Here is a 12115-nt window from a genome sequence, read left to right on the forward strand (position 1 = left end):
GAGAGCTGTGGGGTTTTTTTTGTTTGTTTGTTTTTTTTTTTAAGTATTTCACACTTAATTCACAAAGAAAACAAGGCTATACGCAGTGGGAAAATTAATTTCTTAGGAATAGCAAACATTTTATAAGTTAGGCTCTGGTGTTCTAAGGATATAATACTGAATTTTTAGACTTGGAGAAACTTAGCTGACTGTAGTATACTGCAAAGGAGGATAAAAATATGAATTTTTTATATATATATATGTGCATATTAAGTGTGAAAAGGCTGAAGCAACTTGGGCTCTGGCACAGCTGTACTTCCAGTCACTTTGCAGTATCCTGTATTTTCACTAAATTTTTATTTAGAAGGTGGGGTAGCCTAGACGAAGTTGGAGTTAAAATGATAATAATGAGTGCTCACAATAGGAAAAAAATAGAAGGCCAAGGATGCTTGAAGTAATGTTTGAATATAATTTAAGAAAATTCAAAGGGGTCTCTTCTTTATTCTTAACCTCATAGACCTTAGACCTCATAGCAGCTTTCCAGTATCTGAAGGGGGCCTACAGGGATGCTGGGGAGGGACTCTTCGTTAGGGACTGTAGCAATAGGACAAGGGGTAACGGGTTCAAACTTAAACAGGGGAAGTTTAGATTAGATATAAGGAAGAAGTTCTTCACAGTGAGGCACTGGAATAGGTTGCCCAAGGAAGTTGTGAATGCTCCAACCCTGGCAGTGTTCAAGGCCAGGTTGGACAGAGCCTTTGGTGACATGGTTTAGTGCGAGGTGTCCCTGCCCATGGCAGGGGGGTTAGAACTAGATGATCTTAAGGTCCTTTCCAACCCTAACTATTCTATGATTCTAACCTGTTCTTTGCCCAGTTATTGAACTTCCATTATTTTTGCCAGCATGTTCAGGATATTGATTATTCTTCTAAGAGGATAGCCTTTGAAGAATCCTCCAGGATAGAGAAGAAGCTTGGATCTGAATTTCGTGCTCTTGCAAGATTGAGATCCTGAAAGTAATTTCCTTTTGACTTCTTCAGAGTAGAAGCATATGTATTTTTTTATCCAAATTGTTCATCTCCTTTAATGGAACAAGCTTCGTTTCTGTAGGTATTGATCTGTAGGTATTATGAAATAGAAGATGGATGTGTACAACACCTGGATGTGCTCTATCCATTGTCCAGCTGGAGAGTGTTGTCTTTAAACCTTTTCTTCACCCCTGTACTCTTATACCCTGTCCTCCTGAGACCTTCTCTTCACCCTTGTACTTCTGACCACTGATGCTGATCTGGGACTAAATATTCAGCTGTTGTAATCCAAAATGGTTTATTGGCATTAATATCTGAGCATCAAGCTGTGAGCACAATGTGTGTGAGTTCGTCTTTTTTAGTTTTTTTTTTCTCTTCTGCAACAAGCTGTCGTATCTTCTTAAGGGGTTAGTCTGCTCCAGTGCGTTTATTTGCAGCCAGAAATTCTCAGCATGAAAGCTGCAGATACAGTTTGGGGGCTTGCTTAGGCTACCCCTTATGGTTTCAGGCTCAGCCTATTGTACTCAGCGTGTGTAAGTATGTGTACATACAGCCATCTGAAAGAGCTAATTGAACTAATAAATTCTGTGTGTGCATATGTACCTGTGTTTGTATGTAGCTACATGTAGCTGCGCAGGTTATATACACACACATGTGCACATATGAAAGAGCTAATTGACACAGTAAAATCCCTGGTTGTTGACTTCTGATTCATGTTGCTAGAATCCTCTTAGTGACTCTGTAATTAGTATGTGTTAACATTTGCACTAATTTAAGAGTTCAAAAGCTGATTTGTTCTTCTAATTTAAGTTTTAAATTCTTCAGAGCTTGCATTGTTTTTCAATCATATCTTTGGCAGTATATTATCATTAAAAAGTGTAAAGCTTCCTTTTTGAAAATTTGCTTTGACAGTTGGATGTTTTTATTTGTCTCCCTCTAGCTAAACACCTACAGTTACCATAGACTTCAAAGGGAAAAGTAGTTGCACAACTTCATTCTAAATTAACAAAGTATTTGTGTCAGAATCGGATTATAGGGATTGGAGCTAGAACTCAGTTCCCTGAGCTTGCTTAAAATCAGAGCAACTCCTTTGACTTTAGAGCAGTTCTGCAGATCTTGGTGAAAATTTGCCTTTGATTTTCAGTATAGATTTTCTCCATTCGTCAACAGCTCTAATAAGTAGAGATTTTTCAGAGGCTGAAAGTCATATGTGTCAGAATTTCAGCAGACACTGAAAGACTATCGGAATTAATAATTAATGTTTCTTTTCTCTGGAAAACTTGCCTAAGGACATTGTTTTAATTAAAATGGAAAAACACTTTAACTGGAATAAAAATAATTTTAATAAAAACCAGAAAATTTCTTCAAAACCAAACAAATATACACCCAAAAAATTCATGCCTGGAAACTATCCATTCATAATTCTGATCCCCATAAAAATTGGCTGTACAGACATTTAAAGCAGATATTTTTAAAGCTGTATGTTTTATGCAAAGTTTCCATCTCCTCCTCCTCCAGTATACATTGGCATACCTACAATGAAAATACACTGAAGATGATCAGTTCTAGTGGTTTGATAGTTCCTACATGTTAAAAGAATTTGTTGCACAAGAAGTTCTTGTTAGTAGTTTTTCAAAATATTTTGAATTTCGGAAAGACATATATTACAAATATAACAAATCCTGTCTTCCATGAACCAAACACATTAGCTAATTGATTTGAAAGAATTAGTAAACCTAGGGCAAATAAACACTTATTGCAATGATGAATTAATTTTGCTCAAGACCTCTGGTCCTTTTTGTGGTTATTTATGGTTGATGAATGCTTAACACCAGTGGAAATTACAAAAATATCTTTTTTGCTGTTGTTGGTCTTTGAACTTTTGAACTCCCTGTTTCCTGAAGTCTGTTGCCAGACCATTAATAACAACAGATTTTAATTTCTAGCTTGGTTATTCAGCACTATGTGATTGGGTTAATCTGTTTCCCATAGTGCAGAAGTGTAAGTGAAAGGAGAAGCCAGCCTTTTTAGGCTTACAGAAATTTGCCTTTTTCCATCCTCACTCTTCCAAGATTGCTCTCACTGGATCTGCTAATGGCCTTCCAAGGCCAAGTATAAATAGCCTCTTTTCAAATGTTCTTTCTTTCTTCAAATGGTCAAATGTTTCTTTTTTTCAAATGTTCTTTGTTTTCCTTCTGGCTTGATATATTCCTGTCTTTCTGTACTGGGTTTGAATTGAATTTTGAAGTACATGTGATTTTTCCTCTGTAATTCTTTCTTCTTCAGGTTTCTTTAAAGTGCATTTTTCCACTAGGGTCTGTCATTGGCTTTTAGACAATTTTTTTGTTAGGTTTTAAAATGCTTCTTTGGTTATTTTCTTGCATTCTGCCTCATTCCATAGCTTAGGATGCATTAAATCCATACCACAGAAATATTTATTACACATTCACAAATCTATATATTAATCCGCTTTCAGTACTAAATCTTTACCAGTTTGAGTTCTGTTCATGTGACTCTTCCCCCACTGTCTTCTTTGCCATCTTTCTTGTCTCATCTTAATGAGCAACTGTTGAGTTTTATTGCAGAATATAGTTTCTGTCCTGGACAGTCTCTTTAGTTCATTGTTCCTTCCCCAGGATATGTGCCAGTACTCTTGCCATCACATTCACTGAAGTCATCTGCTTTTTGTTTTGCTACTCTCCTTTTCCAGATTTTTGTCTTTGAATTTCTGCAAGGACTCCCACTCTGATCAAATCTGGTGATCATACTCACTTCATTTTTCACCATAATTACTGTGTTTTTGTTTCTCTCCTCACTTCTTCCTGTGTTCTTTCCTACTTATTTTGCATCTGCTTTTGTACCACTTTGACAAATATCGAAAAGAGACTTGTAGTGTTTTCCACGTTTTTTCTCATTCCCTTTTATAGGTCAACAAACTCCCTTCTTGTCTCTCATTACAAGGCTGTCTTCTGTCCCCATTTGATGGGACATTTAATCTTTAATAGATAGCCCTTGTCTTTATAAATTTTATATAAAAATTGATTCTGGTATTTTCCAAAATGATACTTAAAACAAAAAGACAGCATTCTAACAAATGAGGCACAGAGTTGTCCACACACTCTGAAAGTCAAGATAAATCATTTTACGCTTGTGTGAAATGCAAACAAACCTTATACTAAGCATCTGCCGTCATCCCAGACTGTGTCATCCGTGGTGTAGCTTGACTGTGGAATTCACTTTAGATTGTGTCTGCAGCCTGCACTGGTACCTCCCACCCAAGTGATGGACAGCAATGTTGGCATTAAACTAAAAAGTAGCTTTAAAATATCTGATGCAGAAATGTTTTCTGCATGTTAATGAGGAGTTTTTCTCACTGGGGTTTACATATAGGGAAATAGGGAATCTGGTGGAAAGCAGAATATTGAGTGAAAAATATACTGCCTTGTGTGGTTATGAGCTGAAGTTTTCTTTTTTTGAACATATGGCTACTTGCTTTGCCTCTGACATTCGTTCAGAAAAGAATGGTCAGCAACCCAAGTTTCTTTTGTTTGTGGCTAAATAGCTTCAGGTTTCACCAAAACAATTTTTCATCCTTTATAGGACACACAGTGACAGAAATTAAACAAATTATGCATTAGAAAGATTTGTAATAAGTGTATTTTCACTGCATTGAGTTGAGACTGACTTGTCAATGCTGACAGCTCTGAATCAAAGGTAAGTTTCTCTTCTTAATAAGTTGCTCAGCTCTGATTCACAAGATTCACAGGATATGTGCTTGATGGTTACTGCAATGACATCAGTGACCAGATTGATAGGGGAAGACACAAATGATTTATGTGTGCCTTCCAAACACTGATTTATACACTTTCATCTTCTCTTTAGCACCAGGCAGTATTCCGAGTTGTTGAGATATGGCTCTGCCTTCTTTCCCTCTGTCAGAGAATCATAGAATCCCACCATTTAGAAAGGGAGTGTCTATCTTCTCCGGTCAAGAAAGGTTATTTTTGTTAATTCTACTGGTGATACTACTTTTTTTTAAAACTATGAATTTATTTGGAACAGACTGTCACTTAAATGTAAATCAAGTTAGTGTCTCTTGCCCTTTCTCTATGTATTGCTGCAATGGAAAAAAAAAACATTGCATCCATTTCCCTTGATACTATGACTGTCACCTTCATTCTACCAGGGAGACTTCTTCAGCTTGAAATGAGCGATTTGGGGTAGCAGCAATCAACAAAGGTTTTGTTAAGCGTGAAGAGTAGTGCGACTTGGGAAAATGTGAAGAGCAAAACATGAAAACAGGAGAAATTATTGGAAGGAAATACATTGAATTTTAAATCACCAGAGGTGATTTAGAAGTTTCTATTCTCGCAGCATTGAGGAATCAAATTTATCATAAAATCTTGAAAAAGTATAAATGATTTGACAATCTCTGAGTTACTTGAGTGTATTATATATACATGTATACATATATATGTATATACACACTGTTGATTTCATAGATCTGTATCCCACTGCTTTAGATGTGCGATGGTAGTTTATTCACTTTGGAGAATTCACAGTAAACTTGTGATCTCAGATTGGCTGATCACTGAGGGAGGTGGTAGTAGTAGGTGTTACTGATATTAGCACTTAGGCTTGGCTTTACTTCCTAAATTTATAAATTTGCAAGAATTTACAGACATGTTCATACTTAGCTGGAATGCATGTATTCCCAATCCATGTTTTCTAACCTACAAATGATTTTAGTAAAAAGCTATATTCATAAATATCAAAGTAGAATATTTGTTCATAAAAAAAGCAGTCAACTTACTTGTGATTTTTGCCATATTCATTCAGTATCCATCTGATTCTCAAATGGAAAAGGACTTCTGAATATTGCTTCACATACAAGAAATATGAGAAATACTAAAGCAGGTTCTTGGAAGCTCTCTCTGGTTGGGCACCCTTTTGTGCACTGTCCTCAGTGCAGTGCACAGGGCTTAATACCCACACTTGTTCCCTGCTTAGAAATTCACAAACAGTGAATTGAAGCAGTCTGGTCTGCTCAGAAAGCTTCTTTCCTGGAGGCTTCTACCTTCCTAGTTCCCTCCCTTGGGTGGTTGTTCTTTCAGCTTCTACTGCAAAAGACATTGCACACCCACAAGAGTTGCAAAGTGAACATAAATCAGTTGGAGGTGGAAACCAAAGTCATGCTCCTAGCTGTAGAGATGCTTTACATCATGTGACCTTACCTAAGTAAGGACAAGAAGTAATCAGATAAACTTCTAGGAAGGGAAATGAAGGTACAAGGAGAAAAAACGTAATGATAAGGATAGTTAAGCGGTAAACCAGCATAATTGTAGATGGTGTGGACCTGCGTCATAGGAAGGTCTTAGTAACCTCTGCGATGACAGATTGGTCATGCTACTTCAGTGCTGGGAAGTAACATAGATGACTTTGTAAAGGAGGTGACCTCCTTGCAGCTGGCACTGCTAGGATTTCTGTTCGGCAAACTTTGTATTAAAACGAGAGGAATGTGGTCAGCTATGGTGCGGGAGAACTGACAGGTGCACAGGAGAGGGAACATTCTCAGGCATTTCTAATTCTGTGTAATGTCTGGTGTCCACCAAATGGGTCCCAACCACAAGATCTGGAATTGCTAGCTAGATGCTATAATAGACTCATGCAACTGTAAGATAGCACCATAGTTGTACAAACTTAAAAGTATGACTCAAAACTTCTACAGTAAAACCTTGAAAGCCTACTTGCCAGACATATAAAATCATCATGGTACTGCCCGTATGAGTTACTGTTGTGGAAATGAAATAGTTGTTTCTCTTTTAATATTGTGATGGGTGACCGGACCATTTCAATGGCAAAATGCAATTAGAAAATAAAGCAACATAAATAAGTTGCATAAAAATGCATATTTATTTTTTTTAGTTCACAGCAGGAGCTCTTCTGCAGACTGTATGCAAATACCAGAATCACAAGTGCTTCAGGGAGTACAAAACCCAAACTGTATTCAGTGTAGCTGATTAGAAAGGAAAATCTGAGTAGTTAGATTTTGTTGGGTTTTCTTTATTTAAACTATGTCTCCAAGCAACCTTAGGGCCACAGTATTATGCTTTGGTTTGGAAGCAGGGGCTTGGATTAACTCAGTTTCGATGTTGTCAAATTTAGTTCTAGTATAAAGCATTTCGGAATCGTGTCAAGGAAAGCAGCTTCTGACTTCCAGTTTCTGTAGTAGGTCTGACATAAACTGTCTGGTGTTTCAAATGGCCAGTTGTAATCAATTGTGGTGGTGTCATTCAGCAAATCAATCGAAGTCTGCATTAAGTTTTGACATTTGGAGTTTAAATATCCAACATGCATAAATAGTCTTGCTGTCACTGAGTAGATGGATTTGTCCACCTGCTCTAAATCTTACCTTTTGTATTTACCCATGGTAAAAAAACCCACCAAACATAATTTCCTTTATAACACTTTTATTCGTATGTTTTGTCTCTCTTTTGGAAAAAATGAACCCCCTTTTTGCTGATACATGTGATACTTTGAGTGCTTAAAAACAGTTCAGTTGTCTACTTTTGATTTAAAAACTTCTGAGAAGGAAGTTGCATAACAAGACTGGGAGTCAAATATGTGAGCTTTGGCAAAGAGCTGCGGAAGAAGGGCCTGGCTGTAGCAACCTCACAAGAAAAGAACTTGACATTTTGAAAAATTTTTATTGACCGGTGTGGACAGGGAACGGGAAGTCAGATCACTCTCACAGGCAAGCTGCAGTCTCGTCCTTGCTGACCTTTAAATGCCACTTAGTGTCATCAGAAAATCAAGGAAATGCTAATAACAGGGCTTTGGGTAAGAGAGTTATATATGAAGGATATCTTTTGAAAACAAACATCAGCTGACTTCCATTTTTATACACATCTATTTTTGTAAGATGGAATTCTCACAGCAGTACACTTTTAATAGATTAATCTTACATTATTTTATTATCATTAAAATTTTCAGATGTATCCATAAGATGTCAGAGCTTCTATTCATACCTGAAAAGGGAGCAGTTTGCAAAAGATGTTTTAGAATTGCATTCTAGGTTGACCTTGGAACACAGACTGGCCTCTGCTTTAGGGTCTCAATCTAGCTTGTGTTGAGTGCAGTACGCTATGGACTTTGGTAGTCTTGTAGAAAGTTGACTTCTCTTTGTCTTTTGAAAGACCACCAGTTTACTGTGAGCCTTCATACTTCTGCATATTTCTGCATCTTTGCCATTTTGCCATTCCAAAAGTCTTTGGAAGCTAAATTTCAACCTCAGGAACTAGCAGGAAAAAATCCTAAAAATAAACTGCTTAGCAGTTGTACCTTAGAGAAAAAAAAAAAAGAAAGAAAACTCCTTAGATTTCAGAAGTTTAGTGAGAAGGGGGAAGGTAGCTGACAAGTACAACATGAAACAATGGATCCCTGAAACCTGATGGCACTATATGTAGGCATGCATATTATTGCCTCCTTCCAACATCTACTTTATGGAATTGAAATGGACGTAAGTCCATGGTTGTGAGTCAATACATGTTCAAGACCCTTGCTCGGCTAGAGTCTAACTTGACTGCTGACCTTTGCTGGTGTATCTGTGTTTATGCTGTGTTTGCTTTGGCTTAATAAAAAAATTACAAAGAGAAGAAAGAGGAAACTATTTCTTTTATCTTTCTAGGATGCAGTACTTAGTTGTTTTTTGAACTCCTAGGAAAGTGCACTTATCCTAGCGGTCTGCCACAGATTGCGATTTTACAAGTTAGGAGACATTTTTGAAAGCTCGCTATTTAATTCATTGGCATGAATTTTCTTTTTCTGACATGATTTTTCTTTTTCTTTTTTTTTTTTTTTTCACAATACAGTTACAAAACACACAGATTGTAGGAACTGATTTTGACTCTGAACAGAACATTCATGCTAACCTGTTTTTCAAATGAAACAGAGGATAAGGGCTGACTTTTTTAGCTAGCTACATTGGCTGCAACACTTGAGCTTGGCTTTCCTCTCTTACACTGCTGTAATTTGAGTAGTTCCACTGAAATTAATGCATTGATACCAAATTAAACCAACAAGAAATAAGAGACAGTTTGGATAAGTGGCATGTACATACCAGGTCCCTGCAAGTTTGCCTAATTAATATTGTATGCTCTTAATAGTTACCTTGCTAACCTGCCTGAAAATCAAGCTTGCAAAATCCAGTGATTTGGAAAGAAGCTACACTGCATCTAACACAACATAAACTGTTAAAGCTGGGTAAGCCGTTGTCTCTCTAGATTAGGTTTACAACAAAAGATGAGTCATGCCAGAACAACTTGTGTTGGTGGTTTGTGTCCAATGTGTTGGGTTTTTTTTTTTCTTGTTAAAGCTACTAGGAAGCACTAGATACGTGGAAAGCTTGAAGGTCTGCCTCCATTTAGACAAAGCTCTCATTGCTGACTGATGGGGCTTTCAAAACTACTTTGAAGTTGTCCTCATTCCACTCCCCTGGAAGCCGTAGCAAGTTTTGGTTTGGGGAAAAAGTCTTAACATGAGCATTCTTGAAATGCTCATTCAGTATATAATGAGCTTGATATAAAGGTTGGACTTGGAAAAGAAAACATAGATGAATTTCCAAGCTTTAGGTTAGCTTTTTTTCTTTCATTAAAGTCTTTTTATTATAAACTGTTGTCCTACATGACAACTATTTATAGTGTCATGTATTTTATTTTTTTCCTGTATCTTCTGTTAGGAAATCCAAGCTTAAAAATACCCAAACAAAACAGATTTAAAATGGTTAGTTGTTTATCATTCTATTCCTCCACAGTGATCTGTTGCCTGGAAAAGGATTCTGATAGCTCTTCAGCCACAAGGCCTAGAGGTAGAATTGAAAAGGATATTAATTTAAAACTGGATATATCTTATCTTCTTACTGGTACTCTGTATTTGTAATTCTGGGAGGGAAGTCTTAGTGGTTTTTTGTTATTTGTATACATCTCTATATATCTTCACAAAATTTCTCAACCTTTTTATCCAGCAAGGAAAATCAAAGATTAAAAATGTCACAAAACCATACCTTGTTCATTCATTTTGTAAGTTTGTGAGAAGAGGAAACTACTTTATATTTCACCCTGTGATCCCTGTCATTTCTTTAGGAGTAAAGAAACTTTATTTTACAGAACCAGGTACAGTGTGCACTGGAATGACTTAAACCTTGTAGGTTTACAGCTGACATCATTATTTTTTCTGCTGCCTAAGATACAGGACCAAGAAAAGACTATATTTCTTTGTAAGATTAGACCTAATCTTTTAAACCTCACCTTCCCCTTCAAGCTTTTTTCTTCATTTGCTAAAAAGGAGAAGAAGCTATTGATGCTATTCAGCTCAGAAAAATTGGCAATGAAAAAGATGTGGCAAATACTGCTTTAATCCTTCAGTAAGACTCTAGTCAATCAGAGAAGAGCAGTAGCATGCCCTGTGTGTGCTAAATACACTATTCCAAGATGAAGTCTTATGTGCAGTGTGCTACCTAAAAGATAACAGAGGTGTCCAGTTAGTTTGAAGTCGGTGATGGTTATGTAGTAAATGCAGGACAAGACACAAATCAGTTTTCTGTCTGCTTTCAGTTGCTGTCATAGGAATCTGTAAACTGTTGAACTTTACCAAGCAGTCAAGAACATGTACTACAGAAATACTTTTGCACTGTTATATTTTTATTTTCTTTAGTTTTTTATGCTTCATCAGTAGTTCCTCAACAGTTCTAAAATGAAAAGAATTGTCTTTTTGAGCTTGCTGCCCCATGTTTTTATTTTTACCTAAGATTGCACTTGGCACTTGTTGAAAGGAATTATTGTGCCATGTCACAAATCAAATTCACTGCAACTTACACTCCTACAGTAATCCACATATCCACCACAACGATGCAAAGCATTTTCCAGCACTTTCCAGACTGGAGAACTTGGGTTCAAAGAACTACCCTTTTTATTTGGAAAGTGATGGGATTTGTGATGGTCTTCAGTTTCCTACCAGTATGTATTCTGTAGTTTTGGACCAAATTCTGCCCAAGAGCCTTATATCCTGATGAGTGAATTTTGCAAGTGCGGTAGCATGCTCTCTTGTGCTAAGAACAGCATTATCAACCATGGTCATCAGCCTGTGCTTCCAGAATTGGTATGCTGCTCCAGCTCATGGTGGATTGGTATCTGGTGATTTCACAGAAGCCATTTCTGAGAAGCTACTGTCTCATAACTTAATTAAAAAGTAAAATCTTCAATTTAATATGGATGCTTCTCTTAATTAAAAATAGCAAAAGGTGACTCACAGGTTTTGAGGGAAAAGTTTTAGCTTAGGTCTTTATTAGCAGATTCAAAAAATTAATTATGTTAAATGTAAGTGTCAAAACTGAATTAAAAATGCACATTTTAAGCAATCATGCTTCCCAGTCTTTCCTGTTGTAGATTTACTGCTATAAGACTGCATATATTTCTGTCTGTATATTGATATAAAAATGTATGAAGACCTTAGTCTGAAATCAGTGAAAATTTTTCCAGTGGTTTTACTAAGTTTTCAGTGAGAACTGAAGTAATTTTTAACATTAAGGAATAATTAATTATTTTCTGCTGCTTCTTTCATCTGGGCTTATTAAAATCCAGAGTGGTGCCTGGTGCAGGGCTTCTTTTGAACCGGGTTAAATGGTTGTTTTCAGTAGGTTGTGAATTATTATGCTTGATCATGCGTATTGGAAATTGATTACATCAGAGTTTCTCTTACATAAATCTGCAGAGAAGACTCCAGTAAATCAGGCATATTGATAATAAAATAGACAAGTCTAGGGCACAGACAGCATGTGATTAATACAGTGTTCTCATTTACGAGCAAATCTTGCTTTCAGAAATGTGTATTGCTTGTAATTTAAATACAGCTGCAGTTGCATTTGGATAACCATAACGATGTGTCCTGATGAAGCATATATTTTAAATAGCAAGCAGCAATAGTGTTCCCATCGATACTACTGTTAAACTGCAGTAGGTGCTTATCATGCCTCCAGACTTACTAATACTGCCTATAAGCTTTGTTCCCCCTGACCTTTAGAAGTTTCCAAAAGTTACAGTTTGCAGTTCAGC

General features: G+C 36.6%; 1 protein-coding gene across 1 annotated transcript in view; it reads left to right on the forward strand.

Annotated features, from left to right (window-relative positions):
• Positions 1–12115, forward strand: part of COBL (cordon-bleu WH2 repeat protein) — a 108487-nt gene that overhangs the window by 28135 nt on the left and 68237 nt on the right. The window lies entirely within an intron of this gene.

This window comes from Nestor notabilis, unplaced genomic scaffold, assembly GCF_000696875.1.
Source record: "Nestor notabilis isolate BGI_N333 unplaced genomic scaffold, ASM69687v1 scaffold4134, whole genome shotgun sequence".
Lineage (NCBI taxonomy): Eukaryota > Metazoa > Chordata > Aves > Psittaciformes > Psittacidae > Nestor > Nestor notabilis.